At 45.0% G+C, this 17,930-nt stretch overlaps 1 long non-coding RNA gene across 3 annotated transcripts in view; it reads left to right on the top strand.

Annotated features, from left to right (window-relative positions):
• The first annotated feature begins 376 nt into the window (after nucleotides 1-376).
• LOC128312132 (uncharacterized) overlaps nucleotides 377-17,930 on the top strand; it is a 69,841-nt gene continuing 52,287 nt past the window's right edge. For all 3 annotated transcript variants that reach the window (XR_008291032.1, XR_008291033.1, XR_008291034.1), the window contains exons 1-2: nucleotides 377-545; nucleotides 16,169-16,318. This is a non-coding gene — a long non-coding RNA (uncharacterized LOC128312132). The remainder of the gene's footprint in view (nucleotides 546-16,168; nucleotides 16,319-17,930) is intronic.

Genomic DNA, 17,930 nt, shown 5'->3' with positions numbered 1-17,930 from the left:
CTCAGAGATGAGCTGGTAAGCGGGTCCCGAGTTTCCCTGGCTTGGGTATATGGGGCACATGGTAGGGGGGCCGGGCGGTCTGCAAGCCCATCTCTCTCTCAGGCCAGGTGGGGAATGAGCCCCTCTGGGGCGTCTTGTCTGATTGTTGGCATTTGACCTTCATAAAAGGCAACACAAAGGATTATTTTATTTATAAGCTGCATGGGAAGCATTTGCGTCTCCTCAAGGAACCTGCTTTTCTTGGAAACAGAAGTTTTGCGCGCGCGCGCACGCCCACACGCGCACGCCCACACACGCATGCGCGCACGCTCACACACGCACGCGCGCACGCTCACACACGCACGCGCGGACACATGCGCCCGCGCGTGCGCACAAGGACGCACACGCATCAGAGAAAAGTGCAGGAAATGTGGACTAAGCCTTTCGTTTGCCAGGCGCTGTGCTAACACCTCACAGGCATTGGCTGCTTACTCCGCCAGCAGTTCCGTGGGGCAGAAACTGCTGTGAACCCCGGTTAATAGACGGGAAAACCGAGCACAGAGAGGGTAAGTAATTTGCTCTGCCTCTCGCTGCTATTAAGTGGTGGAACCAAAGTGTAAACCCAGAATCTGGCTTTTCAGTCTCTAAACTCTGTTGGCTGCCTCAGATCAAGGATTACAGGTGCCCACAGGAGGGGAGGTGGGGAGAGGCACGAAAAGGCAGGGAGGGCTTCCCGGAGGAAGTGGCCCTGAAACAAAGCAAGCGACAGCTAAGGATGAGCATCTGCTCGACTCAGGCTGTGTGTGTGGAGACGGTTGTGGGTGGGCAGAGAGAACCCAAAAGGGAAGCATCTCGGTGCTAGTTCTGCAGGAGCAAAGCCCGGGTTGTGGGACTTAAGTCCAAAGTGCAGTGGGCGCCATGGGGAAAGTGAGCCAACCCGCCAGAAGGCCTGAGAAGCTAGCGGGGCATCCGAGCTGCCATTCCTGCCCCCCCCCCCCTCCCCCATCATGACTTGCTCCTGAGCCCTGAGAGCGGGGATGCCTTGTTCTTCCTTCTTGGCTCCCTCCCTGCTTCTGCGACTGACACGCTGACCCACATCACAAGCAATTGCATGGTCTGTTCCAGCCGCCTTGGCAGGGCCTGTTGGCTTTGTGACCGCCATCACTGAGTCTTACGCTTGGGCGGGCAGACAGGAAAGTCTCCCGGCCAGAGGGCTCTGTGCTCCCGGATCAAGTGAGCGTGTCTGGTCTTTTCCACAGAGGTTTCCTTGCAGCGTGGGCCTGGCTCTGGAGGCCTTCCATCATTGTTGCGGCTAGGCCAAGGGAGTGAATAAATCAGTTCTGGATCCTGACGATTGTCTCCTGATGAAGCAGCCGCATGGGTGTCACACGCACCCACCCCCAGGGCTCTTCGTGGTTCCTGCCCCACGGTCTGCAGACTGGCCACGAAGGTGGTGGCTTTTGAAGGAATGGGCAAGGTAACAGGTAAATGAAAGAAAGAAAGAAAGGAAGAAAGAAAAAAAGGGCACAAGCAAAGCAAACAAGGCCAGCTGTCTGTAGCTCGTTTATTCAATCCACAAATATTTCTTGCATCCTTGCTGAGGTCAAGCCATTTACAAGGAGGAAAGCCCACCGGCTTGGCTCTAAGGGGTGGCAAAATAAGGCTGGAGCTGTCCTGTGGGGACCTCCCTCCTCTTGGATGCTCCCCGGCTTCCTCCACTTAAGCTTGTCCAGAACTGACCTCGTCATGTTTTTCTTCTCTGGATTCCCTGTCCTCAACTGATGACGCCCCTGGAAACCCTACTGCCAAAGCCAAAAACACTGGGTGATATGCGTGACTTCCTGTCCCTCGCTCCCTACGTGTAGTCCATCAGCCCCTCCTGTGGAGCCGCCCCTCTGAACAGTGATCAAATCTGGCTTGATTTCTCTGCCTCCGTCATCGTGAGGACCTGTTAGCTCTGGCTTGGACCTCTACAGCAGCCTCCGAACTGCAACCTCTGCTTCACTTTTGCCTCCCTGCTGTCCTTTCTCTGTGCCTCGACCAGAGACATCTGTCTAAAGCTTCAAGCCGATCACTTCCAGGATAAAAATCCCTCATCGGTGGCTCCCCGACTGCTCTCAGAACAAAATGTCTGAAGCCCTGCGTGATATCCCCTGCCTGCTCCATCCCGCTAATTTCTGTCCATTTTCTGGATGCCATCATAGCTTTTCTTCTGGAAACAGAAGCTTTCCTGACTCCCTACAGGAGAAGCCATTAGTCTTCCTGCCACCTCGCCCCCACCCTCTCCCCCACCATCGCCCCCTGCAGCTGTGACCCGGGTGGGTATTCCCCAAGAACATTACGCCAAGGCCAGGCTTCCACTTCGAGGGCCTGCTGGGGCCCTCTGACTTTTTGGCCTTACTCTCCCATCCTTTGGAAGGACAGTTCTGAGCCATTTTCTGAAGTTTCTCAGAGAGTCCCCTTGAATTGAGCCCTGGTTACCCCCACATGTACCCACGCCAGTTCCACACCCTCAATGGCTTTCCCTCGTTCCTTGTCTGATGCCTTCGCTCCTGTGTCCTGGGATCATCACCCAAATAAGCTCCCTGCTCCCAAGTCCTCGCTTTAGGCTCTGCCTTCAAGGGACCCAAACCAAGACACCCCTGCTCTCACTCAGACAGGGGTAGATGCCTTTCCATTCTTCTGTTGTTCAGGTACCTTCCATTTTATATTATAATTGTGTCTACAAGCCCATCTCCCCCATGTCAGTGTGATCTGGGAAAGAAGAGGTGCCAGGCTGTCACTTCCCAGCACAAAACACAGGCTATCTCAGCAGGTAAGAGGTGTTGTGGAACGAATGAACGAGAACCAGGGTGTTCATGATAAAAACACACAACAGCCTGGGAAAGAAGGGAACTTCCTCAGCATGACAAAGGGCAGTTGTGAAGAACCCACAGCTGACCTCACACATAATGGGGAAGGACAGAAAGCTTTTCCCCTCCCATCAGGAGCAGGATGAGAATACCCAGGCTTGCTACTTAACATTCAACAGGTTCTGGCTGGGGCCATCGGGGCAATTTCTTAAATGAATTAAGAGGCATCCAGATAGGAAAGGAAGAAGGACAAGTATTTCTGTTCACAGATGACATGATCTTAGAGAGAAATTTTTAAAAATCAACAAAAAATTACTAGTGCGAAGAAATGCATTCGGCAGCATTACTGGATAGAAGATTAACATGCCAAAATCAGTTGTATTTCTATATGCTGGCAGTGAATAACCCAAAAAGAAAATTAAGAAAAAATTCCACTTAAAATATCATCAAAAGGAATAAAATATTTAGAAGTGAATTTAACCAAAGGGGTGCAAAACTTGTACATTGGAAACTATAAAACATTGCTGAAAGAAAATTTAAAAGATAGGAATAAATGGAAAGACACCCCTGGGAATGCAAGCTGGTGCAGCCACTCTGGAAAACAGTATGGAGGTTCCTCAAAAAACTAAAAATAAAACTGCCCTACGACCCAGCAATTGCACTACTAGGTATTTATCCAAGGGATACAGGTGTGCTGTTTTGAAGGGACACCTGCACCCCCATGTTTATAGAAGCACTATCAACTATAGCCAAAGTATGGAAAGAACCCAAATGTCCACTGATGGTTGGATGGACAAAGAAGATGTGGTACATCTATACAATGGAGTATTACTTGGCAATCAAAAAGAATGAAATCTTGCCATTTGCAACTATGTGGAGGAACTGGAGGGTATTATACTAAGTGAAATTAGTCAGTCAGAGAAGGACAAAAATCATATGACCTTACTCATATGAGGACTTTAAGAGACAAAACAGATGAACATAAGGGAAGGGAAACAAAAATAATATAAAAACAGGGAGGGGGACAAAACAGAAGAGACTCATAAATATGGAGAACAAACTGAGGGTTACAGGAGGGGTTGTGGGGGGGGGGATGGGCTAAATGGGTAAGGGGCACTAAGGAATCTACTCCTGAAACCATTGTTGCACTATATGCTAACTAATTGGGATGTAAATTTTAAAAAATAAAAAATAAAATTAAAAAAAAAAGAAGCTATTACATTGGGGAAAAATAAAATGAAAAAAAACGGAAAGACACCCCTTGTTCATGGATTGGAAGATTTAATAGTGTTAAGGTGTCAATATTTCTTTTTTTTAAGTATTTTTTTAGTTTATTTTGTGAGAGAGAGCGAGCGCTCTTGCATGCGCAAGTCAGGGAGGAGGAGAGAGAGGGAGAGAGAGGTGTCCAAGCAGGCTCCACGCTGGTAGTACAGAGCCCTACATGGGACTCAAACCCATGAACTGTGAGATCATTACCTGAGCTGAAATCAAGAGTCGGATGATTAACCGTCTGAGCCACTCAGGCGCCCCTGTGTCAGTATTTCTTAAAATGATTTATTGATTCAATGCAATCCCTATCAAATTCCCAATGACCCTTTTTGCAAAAATGGAAAAGCTGATCCTCAAATTCATACAAAATTCCAAAAAATCCTGAATAGCCGAAACAATTTTGCCAAAGAACAAAATCATAAAACTCTCATTTCCCAGTTTCAAAACTTATTCAAAGCTTCATAAATCTAAACAGTGTGTTGCCAGCAAAAGGATGCATATATAAACCAATGGAATAGAAGTGAGAGTCCAGAAATAAATGAATACATCTGTGGTCAGTTGATTTTGACAAGGATGCCAAGACCATGCAAAGAGGGAAAGAGGAGTCTTTTCAAAAAAAAGATGCTGGGACAATTATTTGCAAAATGTACAAGAATCAAGTTAAATCCATTTTCATACCATATACAAAAATTAAAATGGGCCAAAGACCTAAATGTAAAAGCTACAATTATAACTCATACAAGAAAAACATAGATGTAAATCTCTATGACCTTGGATTTGGTAATGAATCTTAACTATGACGTCAAAAGCAGAAACAATAAAAGGAGAAAATAGGTAAATTGGACCTTCATCAAAATTAAAAGCTTTTGTGCATCAGAGGACACTATCAAGAGGGTGAAAAAACAAGTGGATTGGGAGAAAATATTTACAAATCATATATCTGATGAGGACATTTTATCTAGAATATATCAGAAACTCTAAAAAGTCTAACCACAAAGAGACCCAATTAAAAAATGGGCAAAGGACATGAAGAGACATTTCTCCATAGAAGATCTACAGATGGCCAACAAGTACGTGAAAAATGCTCAACATCATTAGTTATTAAGGAAATGCAAAACCACAAGGACAGACGACTTTACACTTGACCAAACGAGAATAATAATGACGATGGAACACGACAAGTGTTGGCGGTCATATAGAGAAATCAGAGCCCTTGCACAGAATCAGTGGAAATGTAAGATGGTGCAGCCTCTGTGAAAAATAGTTGAGCAGTTCCTCAACAAGTTGAACACAGAACTCCACATGACTCAGCAAGTCCCCTCCAAGGAATCTACCCAACAGAGTTGGAAAATGATAGTAAAACAAAAATGCGTACATGTGTTTGCTCCCAGCGGCACTGTGCACAATAGACACAAGGTGGAAACAGCCCAGATGTCTATCAACTGGTGAATGGATAAATAAAATGTGGTAGAGCCACACGATGGACTATTACTCAGCCACGGAGGGAGTGATGTACTGGCACCTGCTATGACGTGGATGAACCTTGATGACATGATGCTAAGTGAATGAAGCCAGACACAAAAGGTCACATATTGTATGATTTCATGAGTATGAAATGTTGAGCACAGGTACGTCTGTAGAGACAGGAAGCAGACTAGTGGATGCCAAGGGTGAGGAAAGGGGAGTTGAGGCGATTGGGGGTGACTGTTTCATGGCTACACGGTTTCCCTCTGAGTGATGAAAATATTTTGGAAGTACACAGTGGTAATGGTTGCACACCATGATGAATGTACTAAATGTTATTGAACAATACACTTTAAAATGGCAAATTTTATCTCAACCAAAACAAAACAGAAGTGGGGTGGATCCAGCTGTGGTGTCGGGCTGCGTGTCTTCTCATCCTGCCCCGCTCCCGTGCACCCCTCTGTCCGGGCCTTTCATGTTTCCCACAGAGCAGTCACCCAGTCAGTGGGGGGTGGATGGGGAGCCACCGCGATCTTTGTCCGCCTGCGTCCTTTCCCGTGGGGGAACGGGCACTGCCTCTCCCTCTCCCCGAGAGTGCCCATCGGAATTTGGCCAGAACTGTTGCTTCAGGTAACAATCGCTTCTGCCAAAGGTGTGTGAATATTTATGACTGCTCAGATGCTTTATGTTTACCATGTCAGCAGCACTGTTTGCATTCGTGCTGATAATAAAAACTCAATTTATAATAAAAACAAGCATTTTGTTGCAGAATCGGGTTTTAAAGGCTCCTATAAAGGCTTTGCAGAGATTTATTTTAGTCTAGTAAATGTCTTGCCCCAGGGTGAGACTTCAGAGCCTTCAAACAGTTCATTTTGAAGGATTTGGTTATTAGCAAACTTTTATAGTCTCTTTAATTTAATGGGAGAAGAATAACAAACAGAATGGCCTCCAACAACAGTGGAGGCTCCGTATCTGGAATGTCTTGCCATCCTAACTGGCAGAGTGGGACAAAACCATGGGAGTTGGAAGACTTGGATCCTGGGCTACTCAAAGGTTAAAAAAATTTTAAGTTTTTATTTATTTCTTTTTCTTTTTCTTTTTTAATTTTTTTACGTTTATTTTTTTATTTTTGAGAGACAGAGTGCGAGCAGGGGAGGGGCAGAGAGAGAGAGGGAGACACAGAATCTGAAGCAGGCTCCAGGCTCCGAGCTGTCAGCACAGAGCCCGATGTGGGGCTCGATCATGATCTGAGCCATAGTTGGACACTCAACTGACAGAGCCCCCAAGGCGCCCCGATTTCTTCTTTAAAAAATTTTTTTTAATGTTTATTTATTTTTGAGAGAGAGAGTCAGAGCATTAGTAGGGGAGGACAGAGAGAGAGGGAGACATAGAATCTGAAGCAGGCCCTAGGCTCCATTCTGTCAGCACAGAGCCTGATGCAGGGAACCCGTGAACCCCAAGATCATGACCTGAGCCAAAGTTGGACGCTTAGCCGACTGAGCCACCCAGGTGCCCCTATTTATTTATTTTGAGAGAAAGAAAGCATGAACAGGGGAGAGGCAGAGAGAGGAGAGAACAAGAATCCTAAGCAGACTCCTCACTGTCAGCACAGAGCCTGATGCGGGGCTTGAATTCACAAGCTGTGAGATCATGACCTGAGCTGAAGTGGGACACTTAACTGATGAGCCACGAGGCAAGGTAAATAACTTTAGACCAGTCCTTTCTCCTCGTTGGGCCTCAGTCTTCTCTTTTGAGCAATCTGGGGGTTGAAATTTTACATAATAAGAAACTTTGATCCCATAATCCCTCACTTAGGAATTTTTCTCGAAGGGAAAAAAAATTCAACAAAAGCAAGGGCGCCTGGGTGGCTCAGTCCGTTGAGCGTCTGACTTTTCTGCTCAGGTCATGATCTCACGATTCGTGAGTTCCAAGCCCCTCGTAGGGCTGTGTGCTGACAGCTTAGAGCCTGGAGCCTCTTCAGATTCTGTGTCTCCCTCTCTCTCTGCCCCTCCCCCGCTCATGCTCTATCTGTCCCTTTCTCTCAAAAATAAACATTAAAAAAATTAAAAAATAATTCAACCAAAGCAGGAAGTTATATGTCTAAAACTGTTCAACATGGTGTTATCTATAGAAACAAAAGGCAGAAGTGAAAAAAACAAAACCCCACAAATTGGAAGTAGCTGGAAAAATTACAGAACAGTTTATGACAGAAAACTGACATTGAAAATGGCGATCGCATGCATATTACAGCCCCTCCCAACACCACGACGACCAGGATGATGCTCATTAAAACAAGACAGTGGTTATTTCCTGATGATGGGATCAGAGTTGATTTTTGTTTTCTCCTTTATGCTCTTGTGTATTTTTCGACTTGTATAATGAACAGGTATTACCTTTTATACTCAGAAAAAACCAAATGTCATTGAAATAGCAATTAATTTTATAAAGAATGGCAACAAAGGAGAAAATGCTTTAGTTGCGATATGAAATGAGAAGGATATAGAACGTGAAATGAATATTCAGGTTGCAAGTAGGTTGAAAACAGGAGCAGACCAAATCCCTGAAAACCACTTTGCCTCATTATCAGTATTTCTAATAGTTCCCTGAAAATTCACCCCTCTGCCTTTAGGTGTTTTGTCTCTATTCAATTATCATTGTCTTCTTCATTTTTTCACTTTTTGACATGGTATGTATTTGTTATCCAGTTGTCTGAGGGTCCTTCTGATAATTTCATACTTTAAAGAAGTATTTTAAACATTCATACCCTCCCTTGGTTATGGGATTATTTCTATTCTTGTATGTATAATTTGTTCCTCTTTAATCTACTTTTGAATCATTTAGAGACTTGTTAGGCTGTTTGTTAAAAGTCCTTTCTTTAAAATTTAATGTTTCTAACCCGCTTTTCAGTGGTACGCAAGGGGGCACCTGGGTGGCTCAGTCGATTAAGCGTCCGACTTCAGCTCAGGTCATGATCTCACGGTTTGTGAGTTTGAGCCCCGCATCAGACTCTGTGCTGACAGCTCAGAGCCTGGAGCCTGCTTCGGATTCTGTGTCTCCTTCTCTCTCTGCCCCTCCCCCACTTGTGCTCTGTCTCTGTCTCTCAAAAATAAATAAATGTAAAAGAAAAAAATAAAAAATAAATCAATGGTACCCAAGACAGTAAGTACGATCAGTTGTCAAATCTCCTCTGTCTTGATCCTTCACTAGAATTCCGTCACCAAAGTTATAGGGTCATGCACGACATGGATAAATGTCCTGAAAGGTAAAAATATCATTTATGAAATGCTGATGATTTATTTAATCAGTATAAAATGCTACAAAGATAGTAAGAAAGAATAAGATACTCAATGGATCTAACCCAGGGTCACATTGTAGATGAATTCATCTTAGGGAACTGGCTGTAGGTGAATTGATTTAAAACCTGTGGAAATGTAAGGGAAATTGCAAAATAATAATATAATTAATAATAATAACAATGGTAACAATAATGCTGTACTAGGGTGGGGTTTTTGGGGGGTGTTTTTATTCAAAATTCTCTCTCTCTTTTTTAAAAGATTTTATTTTTAAGTAATCTCTACACCCAATGTGGGGCTCAAACTCACAACCCAAGATCATGAGTCACATGCTCTTTGTACTGAGCCAGCCAGGTGCCCCCCAAATTCCCTTTAACGTTACTGTTTTCCCTCTCTGTTTGTCTGAAAGAAAACATGTAAGCATCTTGTTTGAATTTTTCTTTCAGCAATATGTTTCCATTGAAAACGCCAAACACGAACTTTTAAGTTTTATGTTCACTTAAGCCATTTCTTATGTAGAAGGAGAGAGGTCAATTGTTACTCATCGTCCTTGCTACTTTCTTATTTATTTATTTATTGAAGTAGGCTCCACGCCCAGCATGGAGCCCAACGTGGGACTTGAACTCACGACCCTGAGATCAAGCGTCCCATGCTCCTTTTGATTTTGGCTCAGGCCATGATCTCACGGTAATGACATTGAGCCCCTCATTGGGCTCAGCACAGAGCCTGCTTGGGATTCTCTCTCTCCCTATCTCTCTTCCCTTGTCTGCTCATGTCTCTCCTCCCCCCCCACCTCAAAATAAATAAATAACCTTAAAAAAAAAGTTAGATGCTCAACTGACTGAGCCACCTATGTGCCCCAGTCTTTGCTACTTTCTAGTGAGAAGGCATCCTGGTCCCTGGAGAGTCGTTGGTAACTTGGCTGAGTGGGGTGACGGGTACGGGTAATAGGAGGGGCTGCAACAAAGCCCGACTGCCCTGCATGAGAAAGGGAAAGAGGCTTAAGAATACAGGAGTTGGGGGGCGCCTGGGTGGCTCAGTCGGTTGAGCGCCAGACTACTGCTCGGGTCATGATCTCATGATCTCCGAGTTCCTGAGTTTGACAGCCACATCGGGCTGTCTGCTGTCAGCCTGTCAGCACAGAGCCCACTTCAGATCCTCTGTCCCCCTCTCTCTGCCCCATCCCTGCTTGCATTCTCTCTCTCAAAAACTAAAAACATTTTAAAAAAAAAAGAAAGAGAGGGGCGCCTGGGTGGCTCAGTCGGTTGAGCGTCCGACTTCGGCTCAGGTCATGATCTCACGGTTTGTGAGTTTGAGCCCCGCGTCGGACTCTGTGCTGACAGCTCGGAGCCTGGAGCCTGGTTCGGATTCTGTCTCCTGCTCTCTCTGCCCCTCCCCACTTGTGCTCTGTCTCTCTGTCTCTCAAAAATAAATAAATGTAAAAAACAATTTAAAAAAAAAAAAAAGGAGTGAAGGAGTCAGGGAACTAGTGTCAGATGCTGAGAAAATTTAGTGGGAGGGAAAGCATCCAGGGAAGTAACGCTCCTTCCTGGTTTACCATGGTGCCAAAGAGGAAACTGGCTGGGGGTGTCTAATGGGGATTTGTTAAATTGTTTGTGCTATGCGTGCAGTGAGTGCTGTCTCTGTTTCTCCTGCTGAATCACCAGCAGCGTCTACTTGGCTCGCAAATCCTTTGGAATGAGTGGAATTCTTAATGATAGACCCGGGTCTTACTTGAGATTGGCTCTGTGCAAACATCATAGCTTCCCATAAGAGCAGGCAACATATGGTTACATCTGACCATTTCAGCCTCTGCCTGTGAATATGCCCAGAAAGAAAGACAGAGGGAAGACGGGGGAGAAAGAGAGAAAAGGAAGAAAGAAAGAATTGTGTGAGAACTTAATAGTGTTCATGCTAGTTTAAAACTGAAACCATTACATTTAATTATGCTAACATTTAACAACGGAGAAAGAAACAGAATTGGACTTCAAATAAACATTTCTGCAAAAAAGCAATATTGGTTGCGGAAGATTTGTCTCAAGTTAAGGGATGAAAGGTAGGAAAAACTTTAATCGGTCAGGATCATCGTTAGTTTCTTTTAATGAAATCTGATAGTCTCTGATGTTAATGTCAATTAACTCTGCTTATACTTATCTGATCCCCAGTTTTTGGATTTATTTACATCTTTAAAATTTTTTATTATTTTTCTTGGTTTCTTTCTTTTTTGTCCTGCCTTCTGTGCATCTGGTAAAGTTTTCTGTATAGCTTCCTCCTTTTTATCCCGGTTAATGAGGAAGCTTAGATTCTATTTATATTCCTGTAGCGGCTATCTTTAAATTAATGTGTAAATTTAATGAACTAATTACTCTAATACGATCTAAAGTTGCCCAGTGTGTCTGCTCATCTGTGGAACAAGTTGAGGATGTTGGCACACTTTTTCCACATTCATTAACCAATCTTCCTTGTTGCCATAAGGAACAAGGATGCCAACATCTTGCAATTGGTTAATGAAGTCTGGGGTGTTAGTTTCACTTCTGTCAAAATACAGGAAATGGCATGATGATTATTATGCAGTCAATAATTAAATTTTCTAGCATACTTTATCATTTCCTATGTTCATCATTTTCTTTGCATTCTCCTCTTCAATTTCACTTCTTGATGCACAGGTCTGTGGGTAGCAAGTGGTACATCTGGGAAAAGCATCTGTGTTTTGCCCTCCCTCTGGGATGATGGCTCAGCCCAGGAGAGAAATCTAGGTTGGTGGCTATCATCAGTGCTGTGTGAGCGATGAGTCAGGGCAAATAAAGACAGCCTTTTAAGTGGGGTTTTCCAGGCCACCATCAAACAAGTGAAATAATGACACATTTCTGGAATTTGAAGGAGCTTCCACTCTGTTAGGCTCCTCTGATAGCCATCAGGGTGTTGGGTTTTCCTGCAATCATAGGCTGTTGACTTTCAGGTTTACTTACCATGGAGCTGGGTAGCATGAGACAGGAATAGGGCAAATTAAAATGCCACAAATTACTTTCCTTACCAAAATTTAGCTGCCTTTCTTTTTCTTTCTTTCTTTCTTTCTTTCTTTCTTTCTTTCTTTCTTTCTTTCTTTCTTTCTTTCTTTCTTTCTTTTGAGAGTTGGGGAGGGACAGAGAGAGAGAGGGAGAGAGAGAATCCCAAGCAGGCTCTGTGCTGTCAGAGCAGAGCTCAACCTGGGGCTCAGTCCCATGAACCACGAGATCATGTCCTGAGCTGAAATTGAGTTGGACACTTAACTGACTGAGCCACCGAGGTGCCCCTAGCCTTTTTTCTTAAAGAGATGTTCCTGAGATTGCTACAGACCTTTGATTAACTTCCAGAATTGTGAAAATTTGATTCTGACATTTCTTTCAGTTTTCTTGTTTTTATGAAACGCAAGAGAGTTTTTGGAAGTCCTTCCTTTGCCATTTTCACTGATACCACTTGTTCATCTGTGTTTTTGAATTTTGGTTTACAGGCTCATCTTAAGCAGGCGATCTCTTTTCTTTCCCTGCATTCTTCCCCATCTGGCAGTTATGTGACTATCTCTACCCAACCCCTGGGGGCCTTTAGTTCAGAATGAACTCTTACATTAGCAGCCTGGGGCTCTAGCCCAGACATGACATTGGGCATATTGCAGATTTCACTTGAGTCAGCGGCTTGACTGAGGTCCTGTTGGAAGGCCCTGGTCTTCCTCTGTCTCCCTAAGCTTACAGTTTCATGCAACATGTAACCCCTGAGAGCTGTCAACAGACTTTGTCAGCTTCCTGTTAAGAGGGGTGGGTACCCCTTCAGGCCCCTCATGCGGAGCTGTGAGCCTGGATCTCTGCCCTACCTCCCGCTGGAGGCCCTGACTCCTGCCGTATCCTGGGATCCACGTTCCCACCCGCTGTGCCTGCTTCCCAGCCTGAAGCCCTGGAGGTTCACCAATACTGCCCCCTCTCCCACTTCTCATTTCTTGTCTTCTTGTTTTTGAGCTGGACTTTGTCTTTTTAACTTTCTCTCTTCATATTTATTATTGCTGTGTGTTTGGATCAAGAGGGCTGAGGGTGCAGGGGGGAGACGAGGCATAATGAACAATGTCATCTCAACTCTACATTGTGCAAGGTCTGCCATCATTTAAAATTTTAAACAATTTTTCAACCTGAGACAGTATCTATTGACTCTCCGCCCTGACAGATGAGGAAATTAGCCTAAAAGGATTAAAAATGACAATATATATCTCTGGCATGCCAGCGCACTGGGGGCAGTACTCCTGAGTCTGTTTCTCTGACAAAACAAGGTTGCTGTTTCAAAATTGTATAAATACATCAAGCATCTATCTTGATTTCGCTTTCTAGGAAAACACAGAAATAAGGCACCAATCACCATAACAAGGAATTTTTTCCTTTCCTTTTGTCAAGCGTGTTTTATGAGGGTGAAGAAGTGGCTCTGTGGAGGATAGAAATAATTCCCAGAAAAACCATGATTCCATCCAATTATAATATTTGTAGGCAAATATATGAACCCAGATGAAAAATTGTAATGCCCAGTTGGATAAAACTTCACTAACTAGGGGTGCCTGGGTGGCTGTGTCGGTTAAGCGTCTGACTTCAGCTCAGGTCATGATCTCGCAGTTCGTGGGTTCGAGCCCTGTGTCTTGCTCTGTGCTGACAGCTCAGAGCCTGGAGCCTGCTTCGGATTCTGTGTCTCCCTCTCTCTCTGCCCCTCCCCCGCTTGTGCTCTGTCTCTCTCTCTCTCTCTCAAAAATAAATAAAAACGTTAAAAAAAAAACCCACTTCACTAACTAGGAGTTTAAGGTTTAGGTCAGCTTGATCTAATTTGACCAAGTTATATTCAATTTCTGTGGGCTTTGAGGGGATTCTGGAAGTGAAGGAATTACCATTCCAGCTCTTGGAGAGGGGGAGAGGAATTAAATAGACTGTGGTCCACGCTGGCTTGATGAGCTTTAGAAAAGTTGTTTCTGGGTGATGCCTCCAATGACAGCTGAAGGTTTAAGAACAAACTTCTCCATCTTGTTGAAGGCCCAACAATGAGGAAACAATGAATGGCTTTATATGAAAATTTCCCATTGGTTTTTTATGGATCAACCCAGTGTTCTAGAAATGGAAATAATAATCATCAGTTGGCTAGGGATATATCTCTGAAGGGTATAGAAATTCAGTTATTTCAATGTTGAGGTCTAGAAGGGTGACAGACATAGTTCTAGAGAAACCTCTTTATAACCAGCAGATGAAATCAGATTTCCTCTTTGGTCTGTAGGTTCTCTCTCATTAAGGAGTGGATCTTGGAGAAGACTGTGGGATGTGTCTCCAGCAGTAGGTGGGCAGTTCTGTCCTGGGGGTAAGGATACCCCTAATGGAGGCTCTCTCATGTAACTCCCTGAATATTGGGACAAGCATTGTCTTTATACTTTGCTTACAGGAGTGCGTGGGTGGCCCAGTTGGTTAAGCATCCGACTGTTGATTTCAGCTCAGGTCATGATCTCACAGTTCATGAGATCAAGCCCCACATTAGGCTCTGTTTTGACATTGTGGATCCTGCTTGGGATTCTCTCTCTCCCTCTCTCTCTGCTCCCTCACCCCCCTCCATCTGTCTGTCTGTCTGTCCCTCTCTCTCTCTCTCAAAATAAATAAATAAACTTTTAAAATAAGAACTATTGTAATTCACTTATAAGGTGAACTCACTTATCCAAACCCTTCCATGACTTCAGCACAAAGTCCAAATCTCTCCATAAAAGACTGCTTGCTCTGGACCCTGCCAGCCTCTTTTGCCTTACCCCTGTCCACTCTTCTTCTACCCTGAACTTGGCCCCAGACATACCCAGCTATTTGCAGGTCTGTTAATTCAGCTTCCATGCCTATGCTGTACCCTCTACCTGGAGATGCATCCCTGCCCTTCCCCCCTCCAGGAGGCCTTCCCTCACCTACCAGTGATAAGCAGCTAGTAATGGAGAGGATAATTTTGGCAGTGTATGGCCAGACCAAATAACGGTGGCTCACATAAGATGATACTTAATGGCTTTTTCACCTGAAAGTCCTGGTTGGTATGGAGCCTCTGCTTTACAAAGTTGTCTGTGGTGCAGTTTCCTTCTAGATTTTTCTGCATCTGGAAGACACGTCCTTTGTCCTCAAGCTGGCTTGCTGTGAGGGGAACAGGAGGAGGAGCAGGAGGAAGAGCAGGGACAAACCCTCCAACGTGGACAGGAGCAGAAAGGGCAGGTCTCCTTGCTTCAAGGGCGTGACCAAGAAGTCACACATCACTTTCACTCATATCCCATTACCCGGACCGACTTGCATGGTCACACCCAGCTGCAAGGGAGGCAGGGACATGTAGCTCCTGGGAAACCTCTATCGTTATGGGGGGAATGGGGAGGACGGAGATTGGGGGAATGGCTGGCTGTGGATGATGGCTATGAGAACAGAAAGACCAGCCAGAGTAGATGAAGGTGAATTTGACCATAAGGAAGTCCAATAGGAAATAAGGTGACATCAAAGATGGACACATGGTGGGGGGGGGGCGTCCGGGTGGCTCCATTAGTTAAGCGTCTGACTTTGGTTCAGGTCATGATCTCACGGCTTGTGAGTTCGAGCACATGAGGCACTGTGCTGACAGCTCGGATTCTGTGGCACCTGTCTCTCTGTCCCCTCCCCTGCTGTCACTCTGTCTCTCTCCCTCCCAAAAATAAACATGAAAATTTTTTTTAAAAATGGACACATGGGGGTGCCTGAGTGGCTCAGGTGGTTGGGCATTTGCCTTTGGCTCAGGTCATGATCTTGCGATTTGTGAGTTCAAGCCCCACATTGGGCTTTCGGCTGTCAGCACAGAGCCTGCTTCAGATCTTCTGTCCCCCCTCTCTCTGTCCCTCCTTCATTCATTCTCTCTCTCTCTCTCTCTCTCTCTCTCAAAAAAAAAAAAAAAAATATGGACACATGGCAAGGCATGAGGAAACAAGATAGGAGCCAGGTTACAATGAACTGGAGAATATTCCTGTGTCCATAGCTTTACTCCTGTAAGTCTTCCTGTCTAAATGCCCTGTCAGCTCTCATCTCTCCAGGCTCAATTTATATGCGTGATCTCCTCATGGAATCCCCTACTGGTAATTTTAATCTTTCTCAGGTGTAAATGAAAAGCTGCCTCTCTGGGCTACTAACTGGACCACAATGACTGCGGTAATCTTTTACTGATGCCTATTAGAAGCAGGTACTTTATACAGCTCTCATTTTCTTCCCACAGTGTCCTAAGTGGGCTTTTAGGGGTTCAATAAAAAACACTTCTCTCTTTCTCTTCCAAAATGAGGACCCAATGGAAAGAAGATCCAGGAGACTGGCGAATGGAGACCAGTGTGAGCTTTTTATCGATAAACTGGACAGCATGGCCTCCTATCTGTGGTCAGAGGTTTTACTGCGCTCCACTTTCCTGCCGTGGACCTGGGACAGCCCACCAGGGGTAAGTTTGGACTTCAGAGTCACCCACTTACTCAGCATTTCTGCCTTGCACTAGCGTGGTGCGGGGGGACAAAACCGGAAAACATCCCCCGGTCTCATAGCCTTTTAGTGAATTAGCTCCATCCACTGGGAACTGTGGTCCAAAGTCTGTTGCTCCTCCCCAGTAGCTCGGTCTTCCTCTGTGTGTGTGTGGGGGGGGGGAGGATGGGGGTGTAGGGGGAGGCCTGGGGGCGAGAGGTCAAAGCATTGCTCCCGTGGTGTCTAATCCCGTGTCTGATGCAAGGTAAGAGGAATGAAGCTTTCACCATAACAATCCCTAAGGAGAGGAACTGTTTTGCCACATTAGAGACTCAGAAGCCAGCGCTGAGATAAGTACCATGACTTGCTAGCCCCACCTAGATATTAGGTGGCAGACGGTTTTGGAACCAAGTCTGTCCAGGTCCAAAATCTGGAGTTTAGTCACTAGCTCCAGTAGCTTGTAAGCTCTTCAAGGGAAACATTACAATAAAATATCTCCATATTCCCTGCAGTGCTAACAAAGTATTTATTGAAAGACGCATGGCAATTTGGTCTGAAGGCCTGGGTGTTTGGGCTCATGTTTATTGCTTCTTTGTCCTTGTCTGGTGTTCAATCAAGTTTCTTTACTGGGACAGTTCTTGGGGGAGCAGCGACCAGTGATGCTGCCCCGGGATGTTCTCGCCTCTTCTGCAGGATGTTTCTGTGCTGGATTTGATGGTGTGAGGCTCTTTGCTTATGGTTTTGGAATCTACGTTTTCCCTTGAGCCCCCTACTACCTACGAGGAGGGAAGGACAGGGTAGGGAAGAGACTCACCTAGCGGCACAGAGGGATTAAGGGCCATGAGCAGTTCAGGCTGGTGGTTGAGTTGGTAACCCTTCCAACTAATGTCCTTAAATAGTTGTCTAGCATCTATTTCACGAGGGCAAGGAGAGACTGGCTTTATATTAATAGAAATCGTACATAAAGGGAAATTCACTTACTAATTTGCCTCCTTAGGCAGAAGTGATATCCACATTCTGAGAACTGTCTGCCAAGTGTTCCCTGCTATCCTGTGGTTCTTCCACGCTTCAGTTTTCTTTTGCAATTTGCTGAACCGTACAACTTTTTGGCAGGTGGATTGAAGGGTTTTATATTTACATAATGAAATAAGCCACTAGTTTCCAGTAAAACAGCCCCAACTCCATGGAACAGACCTTTACAGAATTTCAGGCCACCATGACCTGTTCCCTGCAGATGACGGTGCTTGGGAGGAACGCTTTATTTTTATTTTCCACTGGAGGGCGCTGTGTACCTTGGTGGAAGTAAAACCCTCTTCTAGCTCACCAATTTATTCTAGTGATCTTTTAGCTTCCCTCATGGATTTGTGCCCTGAGCACTCATCCAGCTGTCCATTCCTTAATCTGGCTTTTTCCAAAGTTTTACAGGGCAGCAGCATCAGGGTTCAGATGAGACCCGCACTCAAGTCTGATCCCTACCGGGTTACTGCACTGAGACTTATCTCCCCAATAAAAACACCAGGGCTTACCCCCAGCCTCCCCCCATATGTATGTGTCTACTACATGTCTCCACACTATCTGTGGTTTAATTTCCATGA

The sequence above is a fragment of the Acinonyx jubatus genome, chromosome D4, assembly GCF_027475565.1.
Source record: "Acinonyx jubatus isolate Ajub_Pintada_27869175 chromosome D4, VMU_Ajub_asm_v1.0, whole genome shotgun sequence".
NCBI classification, from domain to species: Eukaryota; Metazoa; Chordata; class Mammalia; order Carnivora; family Felidae; genus Acinonyx; species Acinonyx jubatus.
Note: the sequence above shows the minus strand (reverse complement) of the source record. Positions and strands in the feature narration are given on the sequence as shown.